Here is a 15496-nt window from a genome sequence, read left to right as displayed (position 1 = left end):
GTTCTCAGCTGTGGGTCTGGTAAGGAGCGGGGGTAACTTTGCAGCCTGCTTATGAATCACATAGAGGATTTCTATTTAAAGTCTGTAAACATCAAATCTCATCCACTTTAAAGGACCCTATTTATTTGCTACCTTAGTGTATGATTTAAAGCCACAAACATGATACCAGGTTGAAATTAGACAGAGATTTCTAACCATCAGAGGAGTGAAGTTCTGGAACAGCCTTCCAAGGGGAGCAGTGGGGGCAAAAAACCTAACTGGCTTCAAGACTGAGCTGGATAAGTGTATGGAGGTGATGGGATGATGAGGTTGCCTACAAAGGCATGTAACTGATCTGTGACTGCTAGCGGCAAATATCTCCAACAGTCCTCGGTGATAGGACACTACATTGGGAGGGCTCTGAGTTACTACAACGAATTCTTTCCCAGGTGTCTGGCTGGTGGGTCTTGCCCACATGCTCAGGATCTAACTGATCGCCATATTTAGGGTTGGGAAGGAATTTTCCCCCAATTGGCAGAGACCCTGGGGGGGTTTCGTCTTTCTCTGAAGCATGGGGCACGGGTCACTTGCAGGTTTGAACTAGTGTAAACGGTGGATTCTCTGTAACCTGAAGTCTTTGAATCTTGATTGGAGGACTTCCGTAACTTAGCCAGAGGTTAGGGATCCATTACAGGAGTGGGTGGGTGAAGGTCTGTGTCCTGTGATGTGCAGGATGTCAGACGTGATGATCATAGTGGTCCCAAGTCTGAGTTATTTCTTCCAGAAGTCATCCCGTCTGGATTTGGAGACATGGAGAACCCACCGCTTTCCTTGGGAGTTTGTTTCAATGGCTAATCACTGTTGCTGTTAAAAAATCTGTGCCTTGCTTCTAATGTGAATTTGTCTGACTTTAACTTCAAGCCTTGCTCTTGTTCTGCCTTGCTCTGTTAAATTAAGTAGCCCTTTAGTAGCAGTATACTCTGCAGTATTTTCTCACTGTGAAGGTACTTAGACACTATAATCAATCACCTCTTGATCATGTTTTTAATAAGCTAAAGCAAGACTGGATGCCTTTCTAAAGGATCTACTCTAGTTCAACCTCAAATTATTGGATTCAATGCAGGAATCATGGGGCAAAATTCTATGGTCTGTGTTATGCAGGAGATCATACTGGATCATCATAGCAATGGCCTTAAAAATCTCTGAAACTCCTGCTCTGAACGTTAGACGGCTTTTCTGTATCAAATACACTGAGCCTGGAGTGCGGGTGAGAGTGGTGTTTGCAGTCTAAGGGGAAATGGAAAAAAAAAAAATTGTAACTCAAAATAAAAGTAGCACACCATAAAGTCACCAGAGGGCAGTATCACCTACTGATTGGGAAGGACTACAGGACCCAGAGTTAGAAGGGGCTGGTTCTCTTTTTCAGGCACTGAATGTTTCTTATTAAATGAATTTCACAATCAGAATCTTCATGGCCCACCCGCCATAGATCAGATACGCTACTGTGGAGCCTGCTGGTATGTATGATAGGTAAATAAATGGATATGGTTTAAATCACTGAACGTCAAAGGTCAAAGGAAAGATCAGTTAAGTTAGGCCAAAACATAAAGAGAAATCTACAGCTAAATGGATTTTAGACTGATCAGGAAAATGTTTCTGGTGGTGGAGTTGAGAAGATGCCCCACTAGTCCAAGGAAAGCAGTGGCATCACATGGATCATATAAAACGAGACACTAGCAACCCCTGCAAATTCTAATCCATGGAACAATTCTGTATTGTCTCCTACTAAGGCTGAGTGGCTTAGATGCCAGGGTACCTCACCACCAGAATAATGCCGACAAACTGGAGGGAAATGATGTGGAGAAGAGCAACAAAAAAGATTCGGGTACTGGAGGGGAGGGTGTGTGTGTGTGTGCGTGAAATTGACTTACACGAACAAAGAAGAGTAAAATATAGCTTGGGTAAGAGATGTCCTTCAGTGAGGAAGGACAATAACCTACGAATATTTGAAATGTGTAACAGCAGTTAGGAATTATTTTTAAAAACACCAAGGACTGGGGAATACAACTAGGAGCAGGATAAGGTTCAGGCAATGAAAACTGAAGATGAAGATCAAGATGCACAGATCTCTCCCCAGCGAAACTTCCTGAGAGTATCAGCTGCCAACGGAAGTAGCAGAACCTCTCAGATGTGAGATACATTTAAAACCAGACTAGACAAAATACTAGCACAGTGAATGTCTAAGGAACAATCCTGTCCTGACCGGGAGAAGGTCTTCTCCATCTCCAGTGCCTCTGTCTGACGAAAGCCATGCAGACAGTTGTAACAATGCCCTGACTGTCTTCATTCCAATATTCCTGTTGAGCTCAAATCTTGGAATTCCCTGGACTCCTTCATTATGGGGTGCTGAGTACAGGAGAAAACCCTCAAGTTTTACCATTCCAGAGGTCATCCCAAAGGCGATCCGTTGATTTTTGATTGCATTTTAGCCACTCGGATGTCTTTAAATGCATATTTGGGGATGAGGTTAGGGTGACCAGATGTCCTGATTTTATAGGGACAGTCCCGATTTTGGGGTCTTTTTCTTATATAGACTCCTATTACCTCCCACCCCCTGTCCTGATTTTTCACATTTGCTGTCTGGTCACCCTAGATGAGGTCAGCAGTTCTACTTCTCTAAATTTAGCCAGGAGATTTGCTGCTGGAGATCAAACGTGCTGTGGGCTCCAGCAGTGCCTGTTTCTGCTGCCGAAAGGGTCGAGACCTAATATGGCTCTTGGGCCCAGATCTTTTAAGGTATTTAGGCTCAGTGAAAGTTTGGAGCCTAAATAGCATTCAGGATCTGGCCTTTGGAGCCCCACCTTCTATGAGTCAGACTGACATCCCAGTTCACACCCTATCAGGAGAATCTTCAACACAGGTGCAATGTCCCGGGGAGGGAAAAGCACATGGGAAGAGGGAAAGGGAGGCAGCCAAGACTTCTGCAAGTGAGCTGTGTCCACTGCACACAGCTGCTGGCAGACCACCTGCTCAGGACTCTCTAGGTCCTTGCACAGATGAGGGACAACTGGGAAAACAACTCCGTTTGTTTCATAACCAGAAGCGTGGCATGAAGGAGCACAGTGAATTATGGCTGTGCTGTTGTTGGGAATGAAGTTAAGGGGGCTGGTTTTAATTTGCTGGAGCTCCCTGTACTGCTGCAGGGACTTCTGGGAGTGGGGGGGCGGGGGCAGGGGGACACTGGTCTTCTTAAAACATAGGAGAAATAGTGCAGCTAATTCTGTATAAGCCAGCAGTGATGGGCTGCAGTAAGGGGAAATGAGATGATCAGTCTGGGACTGACTAACAGATGCTCAGGAATCAAAAGATACACGCAGCTCTCGCATCCACACAACCTGCAATTACTGTGTCGTGGGGTTGAGTTCAAGGCTCCTAAGACTGGATCAAGTCACCCCTTAACCTTCTCTTTGTTAGACTCAACGAGCTCAATTTATTTAGTTTATCACTATAAGGCAGATTTTCTAAACCTTTGATCATTCTTGTGGCTCTTCTCTGAATCCTTCCGATTTATCAACATCCTTTTTGAATTGTGAATCCACGCTGAAGCATCAAGATTTGACCTTCCCCGGGGCTCCCCAAATGATTTGTATTTCTCCTTGTGTAAAGACCTGGCTCTCTGCGTATTTCCCAAACCCAACGTGGCTTTTTTTCTCTGGTGGAATGGCCGTGTGTAGAGAGGGGAGGGAATCGGCTCAGGAATCGGCTCATTGTGTTAAAAGAGAAATGTTATTTCTCCAAGAGAGTGGATGGCTTGATTCATCAGCTGTTGCCAGCAGCGTTTTCAAGGTCGTAGCCTGTGATGTGTGTTCTGAGGTCTGCATGGGAATTACCCAACGCCAGGGCTGGAGCAAACAGCAGGACTGGAAAGGGACCTCTAAACAGCAGGACGGCAAGTTGCCGCTGTGGAATTTCCATTGACATCTTCTGCTCTGTGGTTAAAGGCGCTGGATTGGGACACGGCAGACCTGTCTTCAGCATCTTCCTGGGAAGCCTTGGACAAGACACTTAGCATCTCCCTTCCCCATCTGTAAAATGGGGCTAATAGTATTCTCTCTCATGATGCTCAGAGAGACGTGGGCCATGGAAGTACCTGACCCACTCAGCATCTAGCAGGATTGGACCCTCAGAATGCGTGTGGCCCCGGACCGCTACCATCTCCTACTTTCTCAGGCTTCATGAATTAAATGCCGTTAGTGAGCAAAGGGGAGATGCTAGCAGCTGTCTCTAGTGATCCCACCCTTCAGGCATTTGCTTTGAAGTTTCCCGGCCTCTTTAGTCCGAGGAGAAGAATCCAATTACCTCAAGCAGATGAACACTGTGCTCATGCAGAGACGAAATTAAACCTCTCCTCACTTGGATCTGAACTCTGGACGGACGAATGGCCTTTTCGAGAGCGAGGGGTGGGGTGAACCGATAGCAAACATCTACAATCAATCCCATTTAAACTGGATCAAAGCTTGACCTTTGTCTCCTGGCATTTTGGGTGTCCGACGCTGCTGGCGGCTGGTATTTCAAACCACTGTCATTTAGTGATCCATTTGGGTTCCCCAAATCAAAGATTTTTTGGAGGTTCTACTTTATCACCTTTCTTTTTCTGTGGCGCATGGGTTAGATCCCACCGTCTGCATCAAGTGAACAGTGCAGCCATCCGCCGTCCCTGTTATCCACAGAGAGCAAAGAGAAGTGCTAGCAAGTTGCCGTCTCCACTTCTTCTGTGAACACAATTTTATTTTGGGTCAAAGGCCTGATCTGAGAACATGCAGTTGACTGACTTCAATGAGTTTTAGTCGTTTGGCACCTCTGAAACGTAGGCCACAAAAGCCTTGGGACTTAGTACCCCATGTAATTTAGGGTGAAAACGAGGTCTCCATGTTGCTTCGAAGCACGTTCCTGCCACATCAGGATGTTGCCCCACTGTGACATCACATGGACAAACATGTTGAGGGGCTAGGAAGGTATTTTAGGTCCTGAAAGCATGGCTTTGTAGGACGTATTATCCACCCAATACAACTGGGATGGTCTTGGAAAGCCAGGACATATGGCTGGATCTCAGCTGTAAGGGGTCAAGTGCAGATCTGAGTTCAATAGACCGGGACACACATAATAAAGGGAGAGCCACGTGTAACCCACTGCTCAGTATGTTCTACGTGGAGGTGAAGCTGTTATAAGCTTTGGCTCTCTAGCATGAGCTGTAGGGACTCATGCTTTTAGCTCGGAAGGTTGCCAGTTCAATCCCCAGTGTTGGCTAAGATGGTGGCCATCCCACATGCATCGATTTGTTCTGTATCTTCTTCCCAAGGGCCAGACAATCCAGGCTTTCGTTAACCAGGAGTTGTTTGTGGGGAGGAGCTACAACAATAAGACACTACGGGGACTTCTTCAGTCCTCTGTGGTTGTGCAGTAAAAGCTTCTTGTGATGTAAGCTTGCGTGGCAGGATGCTTTTGTGCAACAGCTTCAGAAGTTGCTAGGTAACCATGCGTTGGCCTCCAGCCAGCAATAAACTGTTCTGATGGCATTCTAATTTGTGTCTTCACTGAGTGAGGGGTGGGTGTGTGGGGGGGGTCTCTCTCTAGCTACTTGGGCAGTTTAATTCCCTCCAGATCAGTCAAATCTCTTACCAAACAACCAACAGCTTTTTAAAACCAACTCCCGGGATTTTAAAGATGATGGGGGAAATGGGCTAGAGCCTTGCTTGTTTCAGAAAAGCTTAAAAGTGTGTGGGGGGGTGTGATTTGTCTTTAAAAAAGCTTTTTACCTTAGACTTACAGTATCAGAAATATAAAGGTGGTGGTTGTTTTTCTGGCGCTCTCCTTGGAAGTCCCAAGACTGTGAAGTGGGAGTTTTCTCAGCTGTGGACTGAAGGGAGTTGGGTTTGATTTTTTTTTTATTTAGCAATGAGTTTGCTAATCCCAATTGTTTGTCAGGTGATTGAATAAAATAACGACGGACAAAACCAAATAGGAAACAGCGTTTTGAACAGACTGGCTGAAAATTCCTTCCCCTCCCAATTACTCCACTTTCATTTTCTTGACTCTTATGATGTCATTGTTTCACTAGGTCTCCCATCATCCATAAAGTCTTCCAGGAAAAACAGAATAGACAAGACCAGAGTTTCTAACATAATAAAGGGGAGAAATTTCACCATAAATAAGGAAAAAAGGGGGCACAGATTCATTTTCCCCTTGCAAATCACCTTTAAAATACTCCATTCCATAAACAACAGTCACCCCTCTCAACCTCCGGTCTGAGTCGATGAGGAATTGCTCTGAATTTATGCTTAAATTGGGATAAAACCACTGAACATTTGAATGGAAAAGGATAGACTGATGGTATTTGTAAAGGAACAATGTTACTGATTAAGTCTGCAATAAGATCTACATTCCCCCCTATATTTATCTGCAACATGGACGCTTTCTTTACAAATATAGATCCCCTCCACCCCCACCCCCCCCAAAAAAGAGGTCCCACTTCATATTTTCCCATCTCTGCGTCCCAGCACATGTGGTATTGGATATTGGTTTGAGGTACTCTGTGAAGTGCTAGTGTTTCTTTAAGAAATGTTCTCTTTAGTCAAGTAGTGGTGAGCCAGAGGATTATGGGAATTTGTAGCTGAGGCCCAGGCACTGACCGTGCATGCCTGTGGCACGGTGGTAGGGTGGAGGTGCAGAGTTGCAGTGTATTTTGCTCTCTGTGTTTAGGTGATGTTAATGGCTCCCCATGCAAACCATGTGACGAATCACCCGGCTATTGCAGTCATAGACAGACTCTACAGCAATGCCATCATATTCTGTCCGTCATCAAGGTGGTGGTTTCTGTCGGAGCTGTCAAATCTATCCCAGTAACAGCCATTGCGTGAGACACCCAATCACTCTCTTAGCAAGCAGTCCTCTCTAAACTGCCCTGCTCACACCACGCTCAGAACAGATTAGCACTAGCAATCCCAGCAAGGGCAGAGTCTGTGTGCTGTGCTGGATGTGGACACCGAGTGGACGGGAGGGTTTCTGTTGTGGGGTGTGTGTGTGTGTGTTTAACCCACCTTAGGTGTTTTATGAGGTCCAGCCACAAGAGGGCAACAACGTTACACAGCGGGTTAGCATCAGAGACAAGGGCTAAAAGGAGCCAGGTTGCTGATGAAGGCGGAGAAAAGCAAATGTAGCACTAATCTTCAAAGAATGGGATGGCGAGCAATCCTGGCGATTACTGTCTTATAGGTTTAGCGCCTCTCCTGGCAGGGACTGAGAGGTCCTTTTTTGCATGGCTAACTTCCTTTACAAGCATTTGCCTTTATCCCTAAAGTGGGATAATAACAGAGATGGAGAAGACCTGTTTAGCTCAATGGGTGCATTTCCCTGCAAGGGAGGGGCACAGTCTCCTGCTGGAGGGTGCGTTATTGCACCTGATACCAGGCCTGAAAGTGCTGTACTGCCCCAGCCCCCCTTTGGCCCTCCCCCTCCTCCCAACCTCCAGCCCTGGTACTGTCCTGCCAGTGGGATTCACTCTGCTATCTCATCCAGTAATGCCCTTTACAGAGACTAGCGTCTGCTATATTACCAGGACTGACCATGCACTGGGGCTGAGCCATGAACCTTGGAACATCTTCATTAGCTAGCTGCAGTGATGCTACATGGGTAATTGCATGTAGTTACTTGGAGCAGCCACGGGGTGGCAGCATAACTGTGAAAGCCCTGCACTCTCTGGCTACTACCAGGCTGCAGTGGACTATTATATTTCATGGCAACCCAGTGGCTTGTGCATTGCGTGGGGGTGGGTCACTCAGTGGGGTTTTCCCGTGACTAACTCCAGCTTTATGCTGATGAATGCCACATGTATCGGTTTCATTATTTCATCTCAATCTTACTCTGATCTTAGTCATATTTTGGACTCCCTCCTGAGAGCCAGACACAAAATACCCATTGGGGATCACAGTTGGATTTCTATAAAGTGAGGAAAAATCGTGGTGACATTAAAGCACTGATCTGTCTCTCACTTAAACGCTCAGTACCTCAGTTTCCCCACCTGTAAGATGGGCATAATAATGTTTCCCTCTTGGCTGTGGTGGTGTGAGGATAGACACATCAGTGCTGGGGAAGCGCTTGCATGCTACAATGAGGAAGCTAGATAGACTCTGCTCTCCCCTGCTTTGTAGCCGAATGGCTCTTAGAATCCAGGCCAACCTGTCAGATTCCACCCACGGGCCTCTTTTAAATTTGTCCTTGTCCGGGGAGGCACGTGGAGCTGTCGTCTCCAGCCACAAACAGCATCCAGGCAACCTGTTGCCGCGATTCTCAGCAGCTCTCACACGCTCAGCCCTCGTAGCTCAATATGAAACAAACACACTTGGCTCTCACTGAATAGCTTTCCAGCATCACTCCTGTCGCTGCAGGTTGGCTGGCATGGGAATAAAGGCAGGACCCAGGCAGTTTGCCAGAACAGTTTCCTGTCTCGGAGTGCTCCGCGGGTGTGCTGTACTCATCTGCGCCGCCTGCCCTGCCCCGATCCCCTGAGTGGGTTACATCAATGGCAAATCCACCCTGGCCTCCCCGTTTCTCAGCGTCTTTCCCAACCCACGCACAGAGGACAGAGGGGTTTTTTCAAAGAGCATCTCAAGGCCCCAGTTAACCTTTGCGAGGCAGTTCTTCTGCGCTGTTCCCTGGCCCGTTTCTGGGCTATCCCTCAGCCCAGGGAGCCTGACTGCAGGGCCTTGTCCTTCTACGACAGTGAGAATGGGCAGCAGCTCGTGGTGCTTCCTTCCAAGTGGGAGTTCCCCCGCATTTGGCCACCAGGAGCTCCCTTCTTTCACCTACAGTCAGGGCCTTTCCATTTCCTCCCATATATCCCCCTCTTCTCCCCCTCCCCCGTGGGCCACCTTATGAATGCCCCATCCCCTCCTACCTCTACAGTCACAGAGACTTCCCCCCCCCCCCCCGGAGCATCGCCCTCTAGTGATACACCCCCCACCCAAACCGTGCCAGCCACCTCCCCCATCCTACTGACATAAACCCCAACTTCACCCCACTCCCCTCTTCCCTTCGCCCTGAGACGCTGAAGAACAGGGCCCTGGTTTGTGTTGTCAGAAATCGGACACAGCCTTCGACTAGTTAATCTCTGTCTTCCAGCGTGGGTCCCGGGTCAGGTCCTTTACTGTAGGGGGAGCCAGCAGGCTCAAGAGGGGGGCTGAGTCTGTCTGGGAGCCATTTCCTCAGTGGCCTACACTGGCCGGCGCATGGTGCAGTGATTGCTGGGGTTCTGTAACGCTGGGCGTGCCTGAGTCTGCCCGCCAGGAGGCAAACTCTCAACCCATTGCAGCAATCTGACGCACCACCCGCTTGAACCCCTCGTCTTTCTCGGGCGTGGCTCTTTGGGCAGCTCCACGTGGGCGCCTCCATTGAGGGTAGAAATCTCCTGGGGTCCAGGGCCCTCTCCACTGCTGCCAGCACCCCATCTGCAGTGCTAACCACCCAGCGCCTCTTAACGCCTGCTGCACGCACTTCCTCCGAGCAGCCTCCGGTGAGTGCTGCGGCCAAATTCCCAAGCAGAGCGCTGCTGATGGCTTAAACGGCAGCACATTAACCTTGTCCTCTCTCCTCTCCTGGAGCTTGTCCGAGGCTTCCTGCGCGGCTCACGTATATCCTCTTCCCCCAGCTGATCAGCGCCGAGAGATGCCCTTGATAACAAGTCTAGGGGCCAGCCCTAGGAGTCTTTGTTGGTCCCATCCATGCTGCAGGCGTGACAGGGGTTCGTGGTGACTCGCGTCTGACCCGCTTGCAATGGACACAGTTATGTTGTGTCTGCCCAGCACCTCTTCCCTGCAGGCCGGTGTCGGCCATGTTTGTTTGCCCGTCCCTAGGCATTCTGGGTATTCTCAGTGGGCGAGAGAGTGGCCGCCACCGCATGTGGTGCGGTGCATTCTGGGATGGCCTACCACACAGAGAGCGGGGAAGAAGGAAGCTGGCCGAATCAGTGCAAAAACCTTAGGCATAGGCCCTGACTCCATGGGTACTCCGGGGCTCAAGCACTCATGGGAAAAAATCAGGGGTGTTCAGCACCCACGGACCCCAAGGCCCCACCCCCACTCGGCCTCTTCCCCCGTGGCCCTGCCTGTGCTGCGCCTCTTCCGGCCCCTGCTCTGCCTTGTCCCCTAAGGTCCCCGCAGCTCACTCCTCTCTGCCCCATCCCCTGTCACTCGCCCTTAAGGCAAGAGGGGGCAGAAGGGAGCGAGCAGCAGGCGAGAGGGGACAGAGCGGGGGCGGGACCTCGGGGGAAGAGGCGGAGCAGGGGTGGAGCACCCACCATCAAAGACAAAAGTCAGCGCCCGTGTGGTTAGGGGTCTCCGCCGTTCAATGTTGCAACCTGGGAACGGGGGGAGGAGGGGGGGGGACCCCCAAGCACCAGTGAAACAGGGTTAGTTGCCATGGCAACTGAGTGCTAACTATGTTGCACTGATCTAAAAAAAAAAAAAAAAGTTTAGAGCCAACCAACTCCTGAAGCTGTGGTGTGGACAGGGCCTTGGGGGCCCCAGAGGCTAATGGGAGCTGCTAAAGGAAAAACTGGAAGTCAAACACATTGCTGCCCCCTAGGGGTGACTGCTTCTTGTCATCTAGGGGGTTATCGCGGGTCAGGACTAGGCTTGTCGAATGTGCAGAAATTTTGAAGGCATGGAAAAAAAGCACATTTCCCCCCCTTTTTTCCAGCAAAAATCAGAAATTTGGGGAAAAACTCTGCAGTAGTTGTGTATTTATCAAAGCTAAATATTATTTATTTCTTTAAGAATCAGAATTGTCTGATGGCTAATTTCGTTAGCACATTAAAAAGTACCGTTTGGTCTATTTATGAAATATATATGTAGAAATTCTTTAGTTTGGATTTGAATAATGACAAATATACCTAGCATTAGGGCCGGCGCTGCAGCTGCTCACTAAGGTACTTAGGTGTATATTTTTGCCCGTTGGCAAATAGGATAAAAATATAACATGTTGCAAATAGAAAACATCAATATTGTTGTAAACAGAAGAGAAGGTTATATCATTTCAGGTCAGAAATAATGTGTAAATAGACCTGGCCTGACATTATCATGGAGATACAGAAGAAACTCATGTTTCCAAAGAAAGAGCTTGGAAAACGAATGTCCTTGTAATGTAGTTAACAGAGCACAATATTAAGGACCAACTGTAAATTCAGGTATATAGCCAAACTTTATAGTAAAACCACCACCAAACTCTTCAATAGTGCATTATCATCAGATATACATCTACACACAGTAAGTGTCATAACTGTAGACAAAACTAGCCATCCTCTGAACAGTATAATATAACTTAAACAGCCTACCTCAATTTTACTTCTTTCCTTCCTCCATCACTGTTCATTCTGAGAGAAAAATACTTAATAGACTAAAACGGCTGCTACTCTGAAACCTGTCATTAATAGAACAGTTTCTTTTCAATTTCCCCCCAAATTTCCAATTTTTCCAGACCAGGGCTTGGGAAAAAAAACAGATCCCCCTTCCCCCTAAGTTCCCCTTCTCCCTCCCCCCAGACCTTGAGAGGGCCAGCTGCGCCTCTGACCCCTCCCTGGCTCTCTGAGTGCACTCCCTCCAGGTGCTAGGCCCTTAGCTTTCACCTTGGGGAGGAATTTCACAATTCTTCACTCCCAGATAGGGCGCTGGCTACAATACTCTGTGTACCAACCCTCATTGCCTAACAGTCCCGACTGAGTTCAGCCCCTGAGGTTCATCCCTTTGGAAGCTGTTACCAGGAAATGAATACAGTGACCCAAACCAGCCTTCTTAAAGTATTGTTTAATCTTAACAGTAGGAAGGAAGCATGACAAGAGAAAAGTCTTTTTAAACAGTAATCCCTAACCTTTATATGGCGCCTTTCACCAGCAGAGCTCAAAGGGCTTTACAAAGGAGGACAGTATCATTTTACAGGTGGGGAAACTGAGGCACAGAGTGTGGGGGGGAGGGAGGGGAAGTGACTTGCCCAAGATTACCCAGCAGGCTGGTCACCAAGCCAAGCATATGACCCAGAGTGCCTGAGTCCTAGGTCAGCCTCTATCCCTCTCTTAAGACAGTCTATATGCATACCTGTCTTCCCTAAAGGCTATCCTGCACCGGGCTCCCCAACCCCTGGGGCGCAGACTGCTCCCCAACAATCTCTGCCTCGATTCCCCCCTTAACCATCTGCCCTCCTCCAGAAAGTGTCTGTGTCTTTTAAACCTTTCTGAGGCTTTGATCTCCATGCCCCCAGCTGGGCTGAGCCATTCCTGGAGCAACCTGTTTAACAAGCCTGGGGGATCTAGGCAGCCCATCACAGTGAAGGGGTCCACCCTTGTCCAACCAGTGTTTGCTGAGGGGGCAGTTCATCTCCCCCATCCCTGAATCCACAGAAAAGAGGAACTTCCCAGTTAGTGGTAGGTAGGTGGGAGGAGAAATCTGACAAGCAGTGGGGGCCAGATTCTGAGTCCAGCAAAACTGCTTTAGATTGGGAACAACTCCTGTGATATCGGTGAGGCAAGAGTGATGTGGTCTTCACAAATGTGCCTGAAGAGGAGACTGTTTGGGGTCCTTTCATCTGCTCCCACTGCCCCCTGGCTCAGGAAATCCTGGGATGGTACTGTCGATTGTGATATCACTAGGAGCTCGCTCAGGGTGGTCTGATTGGGTTGGGTGAAGGTACCCGGCTTGGGGCTCTGTTGGACGAAGAGCAGATCCTTCTACTCAAAAAGTAATAGCAAAAAAATTTTTAAGTACATCAGAAGCAGGAAGCCTGCTAAACAACCCGTGAGGCCACTGGATGATCGAGATGCTAAAGGAGCACTGAAGGACGATAAGGCCATTGCGGAGAAACTAAATTAATTCTTTGCATTGGTCTTCGTGGTTGAGGATATGAGGGAGATTCCCAAACCTGAGCCATTCTTTTTAGGTGACAGATCTGAGGAACTGCCCCAAATTGAGGTGTCATTAGAGGAGGTTTTGGAACAAATAGACAAACTAAACAGTAATCAGTCACCAGGACCAGATGGTATCCACCCAAGAATTCTGAAGAAACTCAAATGTGAAATTGCAGAACTACTAATTGTAGTCTGTAACCTATCATTTAAATCAGCTTCTGTATCAAATGACTGGAGGATAGCTAATGTGGTGCCAATTTTTAAAAAGGGCTCCAGAGGTGATCCTGGCAATTACAGGCCAGTAAGCCTAACTTCAGTACTGGGCAAACTGGTTGAAACTATAGTAAAGAACAAAATTGTCAGACACATAGATGAACATAATTTGTTGGGGAAGAGTCAACATAGTTTTTGTAAAGGGAAATCATGCCTCACCAATCTACTAGAATTCTTTGAGGGGGTCAACAAGCATGTGGACAAGGGGAATCCAGTGGATATAGTGTACTTTGATTTTCAGAAAGCCTTTGACAAGGTCCCTCAACAAAGGCTCTTAAGCAAAGTAAGCAGTCATGGGATAAGAGGGAAGGTCCTCTCCTGGATGAGTAACTGGTTAAAAGATAGGAAACAAAGGGTAGGAATGAACGGTCAGTTTTCAGAATGGAGAGAGGTAAATAGGGGTGTCGTCCAGGGGTCTGTACTGGGACCAGTCCTATTCACATATTCATAATTGATCAGTAAACAGTAAACTGTGAGGTGGCAAAATTTGCAGATGATATAAAACTACTCAAGATATAAAGTCCCAGGCAGACTGCAAAGGGCTACAAAAGGATCTCACAAAATTGGGTGACAGGACAACAAAATGGCAGAGGAAATTCATTGTTGATAAATGCAAAGTAATGCACATTGGAAAACATAATCCCAACTATACATATAAAATGATGGGGTCTAAATTAGCTGGTACCACTCAAGAAAGAGATCTTGGAGTCATTATGGATAATTTTCTGAAAACATCCACTCAATGTGCAGCGACAGTCAAAAAAGCAAACAGAATGTTGGGAATCCTTAACAAAGGGATAGATAATAAGACAGAAAATATCACATTGCCTCTATATAAATCCATGGTACGCCCACACCTTGAATACTGCATGCAGATGTGGTCGCCCCATCTCAAAAAAGATATATTGGAATTGGAAAAGGTTCTAACAAAAATGATTAGGTGTATGGAGTGGCTGCTGTATGAGGAGAGATTAATAAGACTGGGGCTTTTCAGCTTGAAAAAGAGACGACTAAGGGGGGATATGATAGAGGTCTATACAATCACAACTGGTGTGGAGAAAGTAAATAAGGAAGTGTTATTTACTCCTCATAACACATGAACTAGGAGTCACCAAATGAAATTAATAGGCAGCAGGTTTAAAACAAACAAAAGGAAGTATTTCTTCACATAACAGACAGTAAGCTTGTGGAACTCTTTGCCAGAGGATGTTGTGAAGGCCAAGACTATAACAGGGTTCAAAAAAGAACTAGATAAATTCATGGAGGATAGGTCCATCAATGGCTATTAGCCAGGATGGGCAGGGATGGTGTCCCCAGTCTCTGTTTTCCAGAAGCTGGGAATGGGCGACAGGGATGGATCATTTGATGATTCCCGGTTCTGTTCATTCCCTCTGGGGCACCTGGCATTGGCCACTTCAGTAGACAGGATACTGGGCTAGATGGACCTTTGGTCTGACCCAGAATGGCCATTTTTATATTCCTCTCTTTTTTTCCCTCTCCTCTGAAAGGTTTTTACTGGTGCTACTGGATCCAGACAAACCCTCTGGGTCTCTCTAGCTCCCACACGAAACCTACCCTCTGCTGCCAGCCTATGGTGTTACAGGGATGTTTGGATCAGAATATTTTCCTCTGCCTTGCTTAGCTACCAGAGCGATGTGAAATTTTTGTATTGTTATTGGTGGAAACCCATTTCAGTCTGATCTGAGCATCCCTAAATTTAGGGGAGGATAGTCCTTCTTGTATCAGAAACAAGGGCACAATCCCAATTAAAAAAAAAAAAAAAATCTGTTGCAGGCTCCTTTAAGAGTTAAAGGGACCAGGATTCTGGATATCTGTCCCTCTGCCGGCTGTTTGCTTTGGGAGGCTGTGAGTGAAACAAACCTGAGCTGATTAGAGCTGGTTAGAAGAGTCTTGCCACCCCTGGGTTATAGTATTATTACTGTTGTCAATGACTGTCCCTGTAGCTGGTAGCAAAAGGAACAAGATTCAACATCATCTGAAGTGGAGTCCATACTTGGGGGACTAGGGCCCGGTCGTGCTAAGACTTATGGAGGTGACTCGCAGAACTTTAGTGTGTAAGGCTCTGCAGGGTTGGGCCCTCTGTGTGGAAGGTGAAATGTACATCAGACACTCTTAGGTCAGACATTTGCTGTCCTGGTGCCACGTGTAAACGTCAAGCCATCTGCAAAGGACGAAAGCAAAATGTGAAAAACATCTGTGCCTCCAAACCTCCCAGCTAATGCAAAAAATTAACCGCCCCCGGCCTTGTGGCTGACAGCAGCAGAAGGGAAATCC

The sequence above is a fragment of the Emys orbicularis genome, chromosome 8 (genome assembly GCF_028017835.1).
Source record: "Emys orbicularis isolate rEmyOrb1 chromosome 8, rEmyOrb1.hap1, whole genome shotgun sequence".
Taxonomy (NCBI): domain Eukaryota; kingdom Metazoa; phylum Chordata; order Testudines; family Emydidae; genus Emys; species Emys orbicularis.
Note: the sequence above shows the minus strand (reverse complement) of the source record.